Here is a 12,889-nt window from a genome sequence, read left to right as displayed (position 1 = left end):
ATGACAATGCCTTTTATTCATTTGTTTTGAAAACCTGCAAGAGGTGCAAAAACACGCAATTTGTACCTATAGTCCTTGCTTATGAGAAGCAAGGCTGTCAATAAAAGAGACTGCCAGCTTTGCTTCTCATAAGCAAGAGCTAGAAGTACAAAGTGCTTGTTTACGCACAGCTTGCAGGTTTTCAAACGCATAAATAAAAGGCATTGTCTTTGACAATGCCAATAACTCAAACTCTCGCAAATGCGAGACCTATTGCTTTGCAAATGCTTGTTCTGTTTTTCCCCAAAATCCAGGAATCCAGCAGTGAGAAGACGAATAACGGCATCCACTACTGCCTGCAGCTCATTGGTTGAAGTGGGGGAACAAAAGTAGGGGTACTGTGGGCGGAGAATCAGAGGGCAGGAATAACCCAAGGATTGGATCAGTTTCAATGGCGTAGTTTAAAAAAATCCAAAATATTAAAGCAACTAAAGAGGCTAAATTAGCATTAAGGGCCTCCACAATGTGCACAATAATTCATAATAAATCAATGTCCAGAGTGTTTCTTTCAAAAAGAAAAAGAACATAAATTTACACCCAACAAAATATAAAATCATGAATGTGCACAATAAAACTAAGATCTCTCGAGTATCACCCGAACTAGAGATCTTTGTCAGATGGTGTTTTATAGTGTTAAACAATTTATAGTCCCTCCCTATGGTGTTCGTCAAGGCGTTCACAATGGGCTCTCAATTCAAATTCCCTTACTAGTGTGTTTGCAAAGAGTTCAGAAAGTAAAACCTGACTCTCAGGGTATTGAGACACAGAAGTCCAGGACTGACTCAAGGAGGTGTATTGGGATGATAGAAACTAAGAACCGAGCAACGTACGAAAGCATTGCACAGTAAATCAATGCCCACCAATGCTTCTTTGAGATGCAAGGACCACACAACTACATACTATGGACCAAATGACACATATGTAGAAGATTTCAGCTAATAATAAAAACTGACACCCCTCTTAACGGGGACAGAGTTGCAGGGTGCAAATCATGTACCATAAATAAAGATCACAAAGGTAAATAACCCACTAGACTCTATTCCTGTGATCTGGGAGGTACCAGGTGTCAATTTGTGCACCAGCATGTTCTAACCCTAAAATCCAGTCATGGCCCTTGATGGGTCTATTGCAACACAAGTCTTTACACAATCCACATGGTTATGCCTTCAGACTTCGTGTAGTATTCACAAAGTAAAATAAGAGGCTTACTGCCGTTGTCACTACATTTAAAAATCAATAAAGTAAACATACAGGCGTTAACATTCACATAAACATGACCATGTGGTCTCTGCCCATAAAGATCCATCAAACATTTTAGGCAAACCTAAAGTATACTTTTATATGAACATTATCCATCCTTCTGAAGACACCATGCATTTTCTGTGAGTGGACCCAAGAAGGGATATATGAACTAAATGAACTATAAATAATCCATAACGACTGTTTTTGGTATATCTTTTCATAATAAACAAAGCATACCTATGGTATCTGATATAACTTTTTCCAATCAACCAATTGGCACTGCAGCTTTGATCATTGGCTTGCCATGATAACTAATCCAAGTCTCCCTGCAAAAAGCTCCGTCCATACAATAAAACTACTCTCTTTTTTAGCATAGACACGACTTCTGTCTCATTAAATTTAGTTGGGACGAAAATCAACCAACAGGTTGGTGGATCCAAAGCCATGCTATGTTGATCGCATAAGGTCTGGCCTCAAGCCTGTCCAAAAAATGGGGAAAAAATAGTTTAATATCATAAAATGATAATCCAGCCTCTGGATTATTGAGCAATGGGTCAATCATTACAACTAAGTGAATATTTGCTTCTCTGGGTGACATTTTCTGATCCCTTCACAAAGCAGTGTTAGCTCAGGGTTCGGGATTTCGGAGTTTACTGCACTTGGAAATTAGCACTTGTCTGCACCCTTCGGTAAATTGTAGGCATGGCAAACTTGCTGCATCTTAACAGGGGTGAAGAGTACGGACGGTGTATACAGTCACATGAAGAATGTGGTGCATTAAGTATGAAAATCCGCATATATTTCCAAAAACTCAGAATAGATATGATTGACCGCACCAGGTCCATTCCAAACCCAGGCTAGTAATTGGATTTTATGGGGTGAGATAAATAGCACCTTCCCTTCGGGCACGTAAGTTTGTCCTAATTGTTCAGACAATGCGATTCTAAATAAATGGCATTATGTGAAATACTGTTATAAGCACTGTGGGTTACATCAGGTGTATTTTACCACAACAATGTCAATGTTATTGAACATTAGCACTTCTATGTGGAGAATCAGGTCAAGACTTAGTGCACACTTTTCCATTCACGTGGCCAGTTTTATGCTCAATATATCAGACCTCCCACACACATTACATGTTATAAAAAGGCATTTAGACTGTCACAACCCTGAGATCTCACTGCTGCACCCCGAGCAGAGACCTCTCACCTCATGGCAAGGGTCGCTGGGGTCAGAGATGCTAAGACTTGCATCAGGGTCTCACTCTGAGATCAGAGGGTGCCAGCATGACACTACTTCTCGCGGCGAGACACTTTCACAACTTAAACCCACACAACCGAACCACACATCACCCACCCTGAGGCAAGGCGACTACCTCGCTTACACCAGGACCCCCACCCTGTCAGCCCTTCCTCTCCTCCCCCATGGACTCACACTGAATATAGAACACTTTGCGAAATTATAACAAGAAACAACTGCCATTCATTCATAGGCATCCTCCGAGAAGTGCCCTTCCTGCCTGCTGCTAACATGCTCCCTCCTAGCAGGATCCAGCCCAGCACTAAAACTGTCACTCAACTTCACTTCACCTCCTCCGCTGCTGTACACAAGGGAAAACAAGCATATAGCGCTTTGAGAAAGATACAAACAAAACTCAACTTTTTAAGAGAAGCAGTCCTGTTGAAATGCAAAATGACACTTCTACCTGCTAATATCTATTTCCGGTGGCTGGAGCAAGACATGCCTGTGGTAGGGAAGAGAGAGTTCCGCATGAATTCCTAAAAAAAAAAGTATCAGCAACATATATTTTGATCCTGGGCCATCGGAGGCTTTAGGGTAGTGCCACTGGCGCGGCGTGCCCGGCACTGGGCACTGACCTGCAGAGGGGGCGCTGACCTCAAGGGGGGAGAGTGGCACTGCTGTTTAGCAATAACTTATAATTGGAAAGATGAGGGGCTCTTTTGCCCGGTGGTAGTGAAAGAATCCGAGGAGGCGGTCATGGGGTGTGGGAGGCACCAAACATTATTTTAGCGGGAGGAGCTACGCTACGAAGCAAGATGGCCGCATAAGCTCCCGGCTCCGCCGACCTCCGCCGGCAGCTCGTATATCCTGTCTATTAACCTTCAATCGTGCCGGACTCCCATGCGCATGAAGTCTTTCTGACTCCTGAGGTGCAAGTCCGGTTTTTCTAACTTAAAGGGGGACGAAGTTACGTCGAGCTCTATCCTCGGCCTGCTCCAGGGCTTCCGCCGGGACCTCGATTTCTGGCCCATTCGGGCTGGAAGTGAACAACAGCGGCTGTGGGACCAGGGGTGCATCCGGTCTCCCGATCTCGGATCACTTTTCCGCTTCCGGCTGATAATAAAGCAACCAGCTTCTCGAAGGACATGGTACGGTGACGCAAGTAATATCGGTGGCCACGGTCGGGGGTCCGACGCCCGGAGACCCTTCTGGGAGGCCGGGGTTGACGGGCTGGCCCCCGCGGGTGGCGAAAGTGCCGTCTCTGCCTGCTGTGAAAGCGCCCGCTGTTATTGCCAGCTCAGTGTGTGCCTGTGCCTCGACGGTGTTCCGTGACCCGAGTCCTGCTTCGTCTCGGGGGACGGAGATGGAGGGGATGGACGGCGCGCCATCGTTGAGGTCCGTAATGGCCGCCATTGGGGCGCTCCACTCTCACTTTGTTGTCATGTACCAACGGATGTCTGTAACGCTGGATACTGTTTGCTTGAGACCGGACGACGATGTTCCGACCAGTTATCAGCGAGCTCTGGTTCCCGAGGAATATCCTGCATGTCCTTCCGAGGTCCTCGAGCGGAAACCTGCTTTATCCCAATTTTATGACTCTGGCCTCGTAGATGGCGCACCCACGAACATTGTTGGCTTTCCATACCGGACTCCTGTTTGGCGAAACATCGTCGCTAAAGGCAGTGAGCGAAATGGACAGTTTTTCAGTGACTTTCGGAGAGAATCGCCCTTCCCTTTCATCATCCTTTGTTGTCGTATTTTCGGATGTCGCCATTTTGTTTCCTATCTTCAACCCGATTCTGCGGCCCCAAATTGTTCTGGACGCTTCGACTACCTTGATGTCACCGTGGCTCGGGCCACTTGGGCGTTTGTAAATAACCGTACTGGTCAGGGTTGATTTTTTACTTTTTTGGAGTTAGCCGTGCTTTGTGATTTATGCCGGAAATGTACCTTTTATTCTAATGGGAGTCGGGCTGTTTTTTGATGATGTCCTCCCCTTGTATGGGGTCAATACTTGCTCTTAATAGTGGATAATATGTCCTGGGGAGGTCGCTAATGGCGGGGGGTTAAGGAGACCGGGAGTGTGTTTTATTGTTCTCCTCTCTTTCTTTATCTTTTATTTTCCTTTCTTTAGGGTAATTCTGGGGCGACAGGCACGCTGTTAGTGGGGTAGGCCATAGCCATTACGGTGATGTAGGGTTTGGGGGGGTTTTGTTATTTTAGTTTGTTTTGTTCTATGGTCCCTTTCTCTCTTCCTTTCTTAGTAGGGTTGGCTGTATCTCCTTCTTTCATCCTTTTCTCTGTCGGGCATCTGCACTTGCCTCTACTCTATTGTCTCGGAAGGGTGGGTTTTTCGGATGATGCTTTCGCTAAATTGCTTGCCATTGTTTGACCTTTACTCCTGGCCTGCCTTCGGCGGGCGTAGTGTGTTTTAGGCCGTATTGCTCATCACCGATTCCCGATTGCGTGGAGGGATACGCCCCTCCCGTCTCTTCTTGTTTATCGTGTAGTGTGATGCCTTCGATGATATAGGCACAGCTACTTCTTCAAAACTATAAAAAATGAAACCTCTTCCATCCTTGTGCTTCATGGTGCCTACAACCATGTATTATGATTACACCGTGATTACTCCTTGAGACGTAAACATGTGCAATGCTTCTGCTTATATTTCCTGAGTTTGCGGCCGGCCCCTGTGGTTGTAGGCCTGCGCTTGTACTGCTTTGATCGAATCAATAAAGGTTTTAAAAAAAAAAAAAATGATTTTAGCACTTGGCGCCACCAGCACTACAGTCGGCCCTGCATGTGTGTTCCCATCGGCATCTTCCATAGCCTGCTTGCACTTGTGTTATACCTCATTGAGCCCGCCAGTCCGTGCTTGAGACTTCTAATTTTTTGGAAGGAGGAAACTCGGTTCCCCTTTGCGTTTGGACCGCAGCCACGGTTTACCAAAGTGACTCAGTGGGATGATAGTGACATTTCTCAGAATGCATTGGCACATAATTAGGCCCAGGGCAGATTTCACTTCCTGGGGGCATCGCTCGGATTCTGCTGATGTTTTTATACAAACCGGAGTGACATCCGATGAGGCCCGAAGCAGACACCCCTTAGCTGTGCGGGCTCGCGGCCAGTACAGGGCTTGGCGTGGGACCCAGGAGCACTCAGCTACAAGCTTCAGAAATTGCAAGTGAGCCGAAGCACATGGAAAGTGAAGGAAGTGCAGTCATAAATCTTCGCCAAGGCCCCGGGCCTCTGTGGCGGGGGAAAGGAGAAGAAAGGCATTCCCTACAGAAAACAAGCACGCGATGGGAAGCAGAGAGGAGACAAACCATGCGCTTGCACATCACCTGTCCGCGCGTGCCACCTCTTTTTTACCTTCGCGAACCAAAGCCACAGCAATAGAGTCTCGCTAAGCGATGCAGCTGCGCTGCATTTGCAAAGCGATACCTAAAAAAACAGACTGGTTCTGACCTGTGAAAACCTTTAATTGCAGCAGAGTAATGTTGCTTAACAAAACTTTGTGTTGTTCAACTTTGGTGAAATTCAAATTTCCTAAATGCCAAAGAGTAGTGTGGGTTATAGAAATTGCAGTGAAAGTGGTTGTCAAGTTTTGTAATAACCTGCACACACTGCGTTTTGTTACAGAAGTCTTCCTTAAAATTAACAGCCTCCTTCGATAGGACCTCGGAAGGTCCACAGGGCCACAGAGTATCTGCTCCTCACTAGTTCCTCCATCCTCTACCCAAATTCCAATCCTCCGTTATCATAAGCATGGAACAATGAACAGCAAAGACAGAACATTCTACTTTTCAACATTTTTTAAATATAAATGTTATACATAAAATCGAAATGTATTGTAATGAACATGAATTATTACGGGTCTTCTACCTCTGATTACTTTTAAGGCCAAACCCTTGTCTCATCAGTCCAATCTCAGTATAAGGAGTTATATTCTGACTGTGGATATTCCCACTTTCTATCATGACAAAACTCAAATCCAACTTTTTCAGCAGTGGCTCTGTGACATTGGACCTCCCGTCTACTGGAGATCTGCACATTACCTATTTTAGAAAACCCTTTTCTGGCTATGTGGCCCAGCAGAATTCTTGTTCCTTTTTTCTTTTTACTTCTTTAATTTATTCTTCTCGTATTTTGTTTTAATTTTCAATTGTTTTCACTTTTTTCTTTTATATATTTTATGTTCAGCACCCCCTATCCTTCAAAGTCAGGATAGCTCTCTCTAAATGTTGAGAAGAAAGTTACATCAGTTCAAGAAGACATAATAATGAACGATGGAGGATGGGGACTGTCACTAGATGAGGAAAGTGAAAGCAGAAGATGGATATTCTAAACAAGGAAGTCTCTTCTGTATTGCATAGTATTCCCAGACGTGTGGCAGGAGTGGAAACGGTATTCTACACTACACCACACTGCACTGTCTAGATTGTAAAGTACAGCAGTTTTTTTTATTACGTGCGTATAAAATTGATTTTGTCCTATCAGATTGAGCCTTACCTTGAAGCTTAAGTGCAAAATCTTGAATCTTATGTATTTCAACTGAAAACAAAACATTGTAATCTGTTACCTGCAGGTTTTGTCGGGTTTGTCTGCATCGAGCCTGCATTGTGATGAGGTCATAAAGGAAAAGTGGAGAGAATGGCGAAAAAAATCCCAAATTACCAAGCAAGAATAGAGCATACTTCACATGTTTCTTTTGCAATGCCATGTGCTGTTAGCAATGGACACAGCACATGCTACATGTTAATTATTATCACGCAGTGTATGATAACAACAGTGTTCAAATGCATGATTCCTAAACAGCATGTTGGGCATGCAATTTGAAAAGTGCAAAATTAAAATAATAAAATATAACAGTACAAACACGAGTCTTCATACGTTGCAATATTTCTCTGTCTTGCTCTGGTCTAACATTTTCTTTCTCTATATATTCCTAACTGGCTCTATATCTGGCTCTGTTTGTCTCTATCTATTTTTATCCATCTGTCATACATAGACCCTAACAGGTAACAGATTTTTATTCAACATAGGGCAGAAGTAATGGATCTTGGTGCAAATGCTATCATGTGATGTTCCATTAACATGTTCTTCCTTTTCAGCTTATTGTTGTAAAAGTTCTGTATACCTAATGAATATTTTTGTCATTGCTATTCCAATGTATATCTCCTGTTGTTATATATTTATATCTAGGTTTTCTGTTGTTTTTATTTCAGGTAACAATACCTGTTGAATTAACCAAGATTTGTTTCTGCATCTTTCTGCAGTTCTTTTTGTTGGTAAGTTTATTCAACCTGTATTTGCTTGATTTTGTTTTTCATCTTTAACATTGTAATATGTGTTTCTTATTTCTTTAATGTAATTGTGGTTATACATATATTAGTATATCAGAGTCGTGTATAGTATGTCTTCCCTTAGGTGTTGCAGCATCTCTACACTTTTTTGTGGTGTGTGTTTATTTGCTTTTCAGTGGTCCTCTCTGCGACTTTGCTTTTAGATACCTATATTACTCTTTTTACAAGACTATGGGTAGTTTCCCCTTCTTTGTTCTTTCTTTTTTTTACTCTCTGTTTATTGTTTATCTCATCTTGCTCGACAGAAGGCTCAATTAGTCCTACTACAATTGACTCACCTCACAGGCAGTAATATTGCCAAGTTAAAGAACAATGGGTCAGATCATTATTTTATCCTCATCCTCTGGAAATAAATGAGGTTTTCTATCCTATGTAATACATACTTAAGCAGAACTCTTATTTTCCAAGAAAAAGACTCAGAAAGTAGATTTCATTTAAATAAATTCAAAGTAAATAACATTTATTCATGCGCTATGAATTTATGTGGTCCTGAGGCCTGTAATACAGTCTGTAGTGAAATATTTGAATATTCCAATGTAAACTTTATTCTTTGGTGGTGGAGTTGTAATCACTAAATAGCCCCTTTTTTGGATAGAAATTCTCCTGTCAAGTTTGTTCCCAATAATACCTATAAAGTTTTTAATAATGCTATTTCTCAAAGGGCTCTCACAAATTTGTGGAGAATGTTTCATCTTAACCTTAGAGAGTACTCCTCTTACTCACCAACCATCATTCTCAATCTCAAATTGATAATTTGTTTTCAAGTTAAAATATTACCTAATGTTTAGGTATTCTGAAATAGGTTTTTTAGACCTGTCACCATAAGCATGGTTCTCCCCCAACATATAGCCTTCAGCCCTCCATTTTCCTGAATTTGTTTTTGTTGGCCATTGGACTGTATGCACTTTACCACTGCTAACAACTGCTAAAGTGCTAGTGCTCACTCCCTAAAACATGGTAAAATTTACGTACACCTGATTGGCATGTTTAATTTAAGTCTCTAGTAAAATGGTATTCCATATACCTACGGCCCGTAAATTAAATGCGATTAGTGGGCCGGCTGCACATATTGTGCCACCCACTTAAGTAGCCCTTTAAATCACTTTTCAGGCCTTCCATTGCAGCCTGCCAGCAGTTTACACTGCCAATTCGACTTGGCAAAATAACCTCCTTGCCAAGCCTAAAACTCCCTTTGTATTACATATGACACCCCTAAGATAGGCCCCAAACAGCCCATAGGGCAAGGTGCATTGTGATTAAAAGTTTGGACATGTACATCATAGTTTTACATGTCTTGCTAGTGAAAAACTCCCACATTCATTTTTTCACTACTGTGAGGCATACCTCTCCCATAGGATAACATCGGGTTATATTTTTTACATTTAATAAGTGCTAGCTTTTGAGTGGGACCAGGTAACAAAGTTGTGTTTCTATAGGAGGAATTGTAATTTAATGGCCTATTTTATGGTAAAATCGGATTTAAGTTACATTTATAAAAATGGCACTTTTAGAAAGTTCATCGTCGGAATGGAGAATGCACACCCTCTTGAAATACGGTTCCTCCAATTTTTTTCGCACTTGTTTATCCTGCGTTGCGTGCTCAATGTTACAGTGCCTTGCCCTGGTGGCACGTGAGTATTAAATTACATAATTCTTGGGGCGACTTTCCACCCCAAAACCAATGGCACAGCCCAGTTAAGCTTCTTCTATTTCTGTCAATTACTTTACTCCTTTTTTATTCCTTGTACTCATTTGTTTCATCACAATTTTCACAATAAATCCAATTTGTTCCACACAAGAGGTGATGCAATTTTCAATGGTTTCTCATATTCAAGATGTGCCCATCCGGGCCTCTCTTCAAAAATACGTACTGACGCATTTGTTCATCCAGGACAGTTTTTTATTAAGACCCAATGCATTTCGGGCTTTTGGGGCCCTACGTCAGGGGTAGCTACAAGTAACAGATAAAACATGCATTGTAATTCCATAAGCAACAATATATATCAACCGACATGCACGTTTTTCATATGAAATTGACGGCACTCCAGTCCTTAGTAATTGTCACATTTTTAGTTTGTCCCCTATATAACTTGATGTGCAATACGGTAACACCCCATATAAATAAATAACCTTTAGCGAGATTGGGTCCCATCCCTTTATATCTATTCAACCTCCATGTTCCTCAACTGGTGGTTCCCACAAAATTTCAATGTTACCCTGAACACCGCTACTTCTCCACCCAAAATATACCATCGTGCTTTCACACTCTCTCTGTTCCATCCTGCTGTGAAGCGCAATATTGCTCTCAAAACTTTACCCTTTTCTCAAAAAAACCTTTCAGTGCCACCCCCTACTTATAACCTTTCTATCATGTTTCTTCAAAGCACACCTTCACTTAACTAATCTATGCGCGCTGCGCTGCTCTCGCTCCATCATTATTCTGGCCTTTGCTTTTCTAAGGTGTGCTTTGAAGAAACATGATAGAAAGGTTATAAGTAGGGGGTGGCACTGAAAGGTTTTTTTGAGAAAAGGTATGCTCAGACGTGAGTCCCTTGCTCACTTTGCCACTGGATTCAAGCAAGCCGGGCTGAAGACGGCTGGAATGCCAGAAACCGGTCCTCGGAAGCTTGTTTCCCGTCCAGGGAAGATATGGCTTGGCAGTTCGGGCTGGACTGTTCCCATGAGGCACAGGGTCAGACTGATATGCATATAGCCATGTCTGAACTGGGGTGGCAGAGTGGGCTAAAGAATGGTGATGGATTAAACCCAGATCTTTTGACTGGGTGTGAGTGTTTGATTGATTCAAATGCCCCGTCCATCACCACCCCCTTTTGTACCGCATATGCAAATCAGTCTTGAAGACCCACCATTGCTCCCTTTCAAACAGTCTAGAGTCTGAATCCCTCAGATCATGTATGTGTTCAAAAATGACCCACTGGTAATCCCTTGCAGTGTGTTTCTTCTCTATGCAGTGGGTTGACATCTTAGTGTTTGCATGGCCTCACCTACAATTGCTACAATCTACGCATATTCTAGCTTTTTTTATTTCTGGTTGTCATACCTTCATAGTGTAGCTTCCACAGGCAAGTAACCAAGTATACTACCCTATGTGTCTTGCAGATGAAAGGAGCCTCCAAGCTATCAAAGTTTTGCAAAGAAGCTAGGAGCTAGTCCCCTAGACACGGTTAAAAATATCTACTTTGCAAAATCCAAGGCCGCTATAACATATGGGGCAGTGGTCTGGGAGATGGCGAATGTCAAACACCTCCATCAACTGGAAGATAGCTTTTCAAAAATCTAGTATCTTTACCACAATCTGCTTCAAATTATATCTTACATCTAGAGTTGGGGCTACCTTATCTGAGCCACTGCATAAGATTGGCACCAATCCTATTGTGGCTTTCAATCTGGTGGATCTGACGCAATGTATTATTAAGGATTGCTGTAAGCTGGATTATTATAAGAGGATTGGCTGGCTAAACTATGTAGAGGCTCAATTGAATGCATTAGGGCTAAGTGAATTATTTTAGAACCCTGAATCTTGTAGAAGGGTTCCGAAGAAAAGGTTAACAGAACTATTCATGCAGAGAGCAAACTAAACCTGAAGGGAAAAAAACCACAGTCAAAAATCTTCCATTGCATATGATCTTGTTCCACCAAGTCAGAGGAAAGCTTTTATTATCTCTCTCGTAATTAATGCCCAGCATAGATTTATTCTATTGCGTTTTTGAATTAACCTGATCCCACTAATGTTAGGGTACCCTGAAAAGAGATACAAACTCTCAGATTTGTCACCTCGCCCATGCAATAATCACTCAATTCAGTCAGATCTCCATCTAACATTATTCTGTGAGTACAACACTGATGAAAGGAAAATAGTTATTCTTCCAATTTTGAAGTATCATAAACTCAAACAATGCAGGGTGGCTATGTATTTCTTAAAAGCCCTCCCGGGTCTGTTTGTATGTTTTTCCCTAGCTTCATTTCTGTGGGTTTGTATTGGTACGAGGAAAAACAGGGCTCGTTGCCTAATTAGTAATAATTAAGACAGAATTGGTCTAATTTTTGTAATATGGGCCTAGCCTGTTATCAAGGGATCATAGTATTTTGAACTCTATTTTAAATGGTTATTATAAAAAATGTGCTTCATTATGAACATGAGAATCCTTTTATACCGGTCTTTTTAATTTTTGTATAAAGGTTATATAATCTGTTTTGTAATATTTAACATGTATTTGTGCTTTTATGATCTGTTTTTACCAAGATCGAATAAAGTTGTGTGATGATGATGATGATGATGATGATGGTGTAGATGGTTCTTTTACCCAGATTCCCAAAATTTTGGAAATAGCAAGTTACTTTTGTATCTGTGCTATTGAGGGGTACTGGTACCTACAAAAGTCCACAAGAGGCTCTGTGGTGTAGGCAAGTGGTACATTTGTTACATTATCCCGAGGTTTTGTGTTTATCTGGTGAATTGGCCCCACAGGATATTATCATTCAAGCCATTTGTATGAGTCTTGAGTCTGAAGACCCACGCTGTTCCCTTTCAAACAGTCTAGAGTCCGCATCCACCATGTCATGTATGTGTTCAATAATGGCCCACTGGTAATCCCTTGCTGTGTGTTTCTTCTCTATGCTGTGGGTTGACATCTTAGTGGTCGCACGGCCACACCTAAAATTGGTGCGATGTACGCATATTCAAGTTTTTTTATTTCTTGTTGTCATACTTTCGTAGTGTAGCTCACATGGACAAGTTACCAGGTATACTACCCTTTGTGTGTTGCAGTTGGTTAAGTATTTCAATTGCCAGGTCATACGGTTATTGAAAAAGACTATTTTTGTTGTTTTTGTCAGATGTCAGACACTGCAGCTGTCACATGGAAATTGACCCGTGACAGGTGTTATAGTACTCTGTAAAGATGTAATACCACTCTGTCCTTTACTGGAATGTGTGTGTACTAACAGGTCTCTGAGGCTTTTTTCTCATTTGTGGGAGA

At 42.0% G+C, this 12,889-nt stretch overlaps 1 protein-coding gene across 2 annotated transcripts in view; it reads left to right on the top strand.

The window, feature by feature from the left end:
* The window catches only part of LOC144770266 (uncharacterized), a 447,122-nt gene that overhangs the window by 41,202 nt on the left and 393,031 nt on the right, over window positions 1-12,889 (top strand). For both annotated transcript variants that reach the window (XM_078654643.1, XM_078654644.1), the window contains exon 2: window positions 7,752-7,814. The gene's annotated coding sequence lies outside the window, so the exon portion shown is untranslated. The remainder of the gene's footprint in view (window positions 1-7,751; window positions 7,815-12,889) is intronic.

Source organism: Lissotriton helveticus, chromosome 7 (genome assembly GCF_964261635.1).
Source record: "Lissotriton helveticus chromosome 7, aLisHel1.1, whole genome shotgun sequence".
NCBI lineage: Eukaryota > Metazoa > Chordata > Amphibia > Caudata > Salamandridae > Lissotriton > Lissotriton helveticus.
This window is presented reverse-complemented; position numbering and strand designations above follow the sequence as displayed.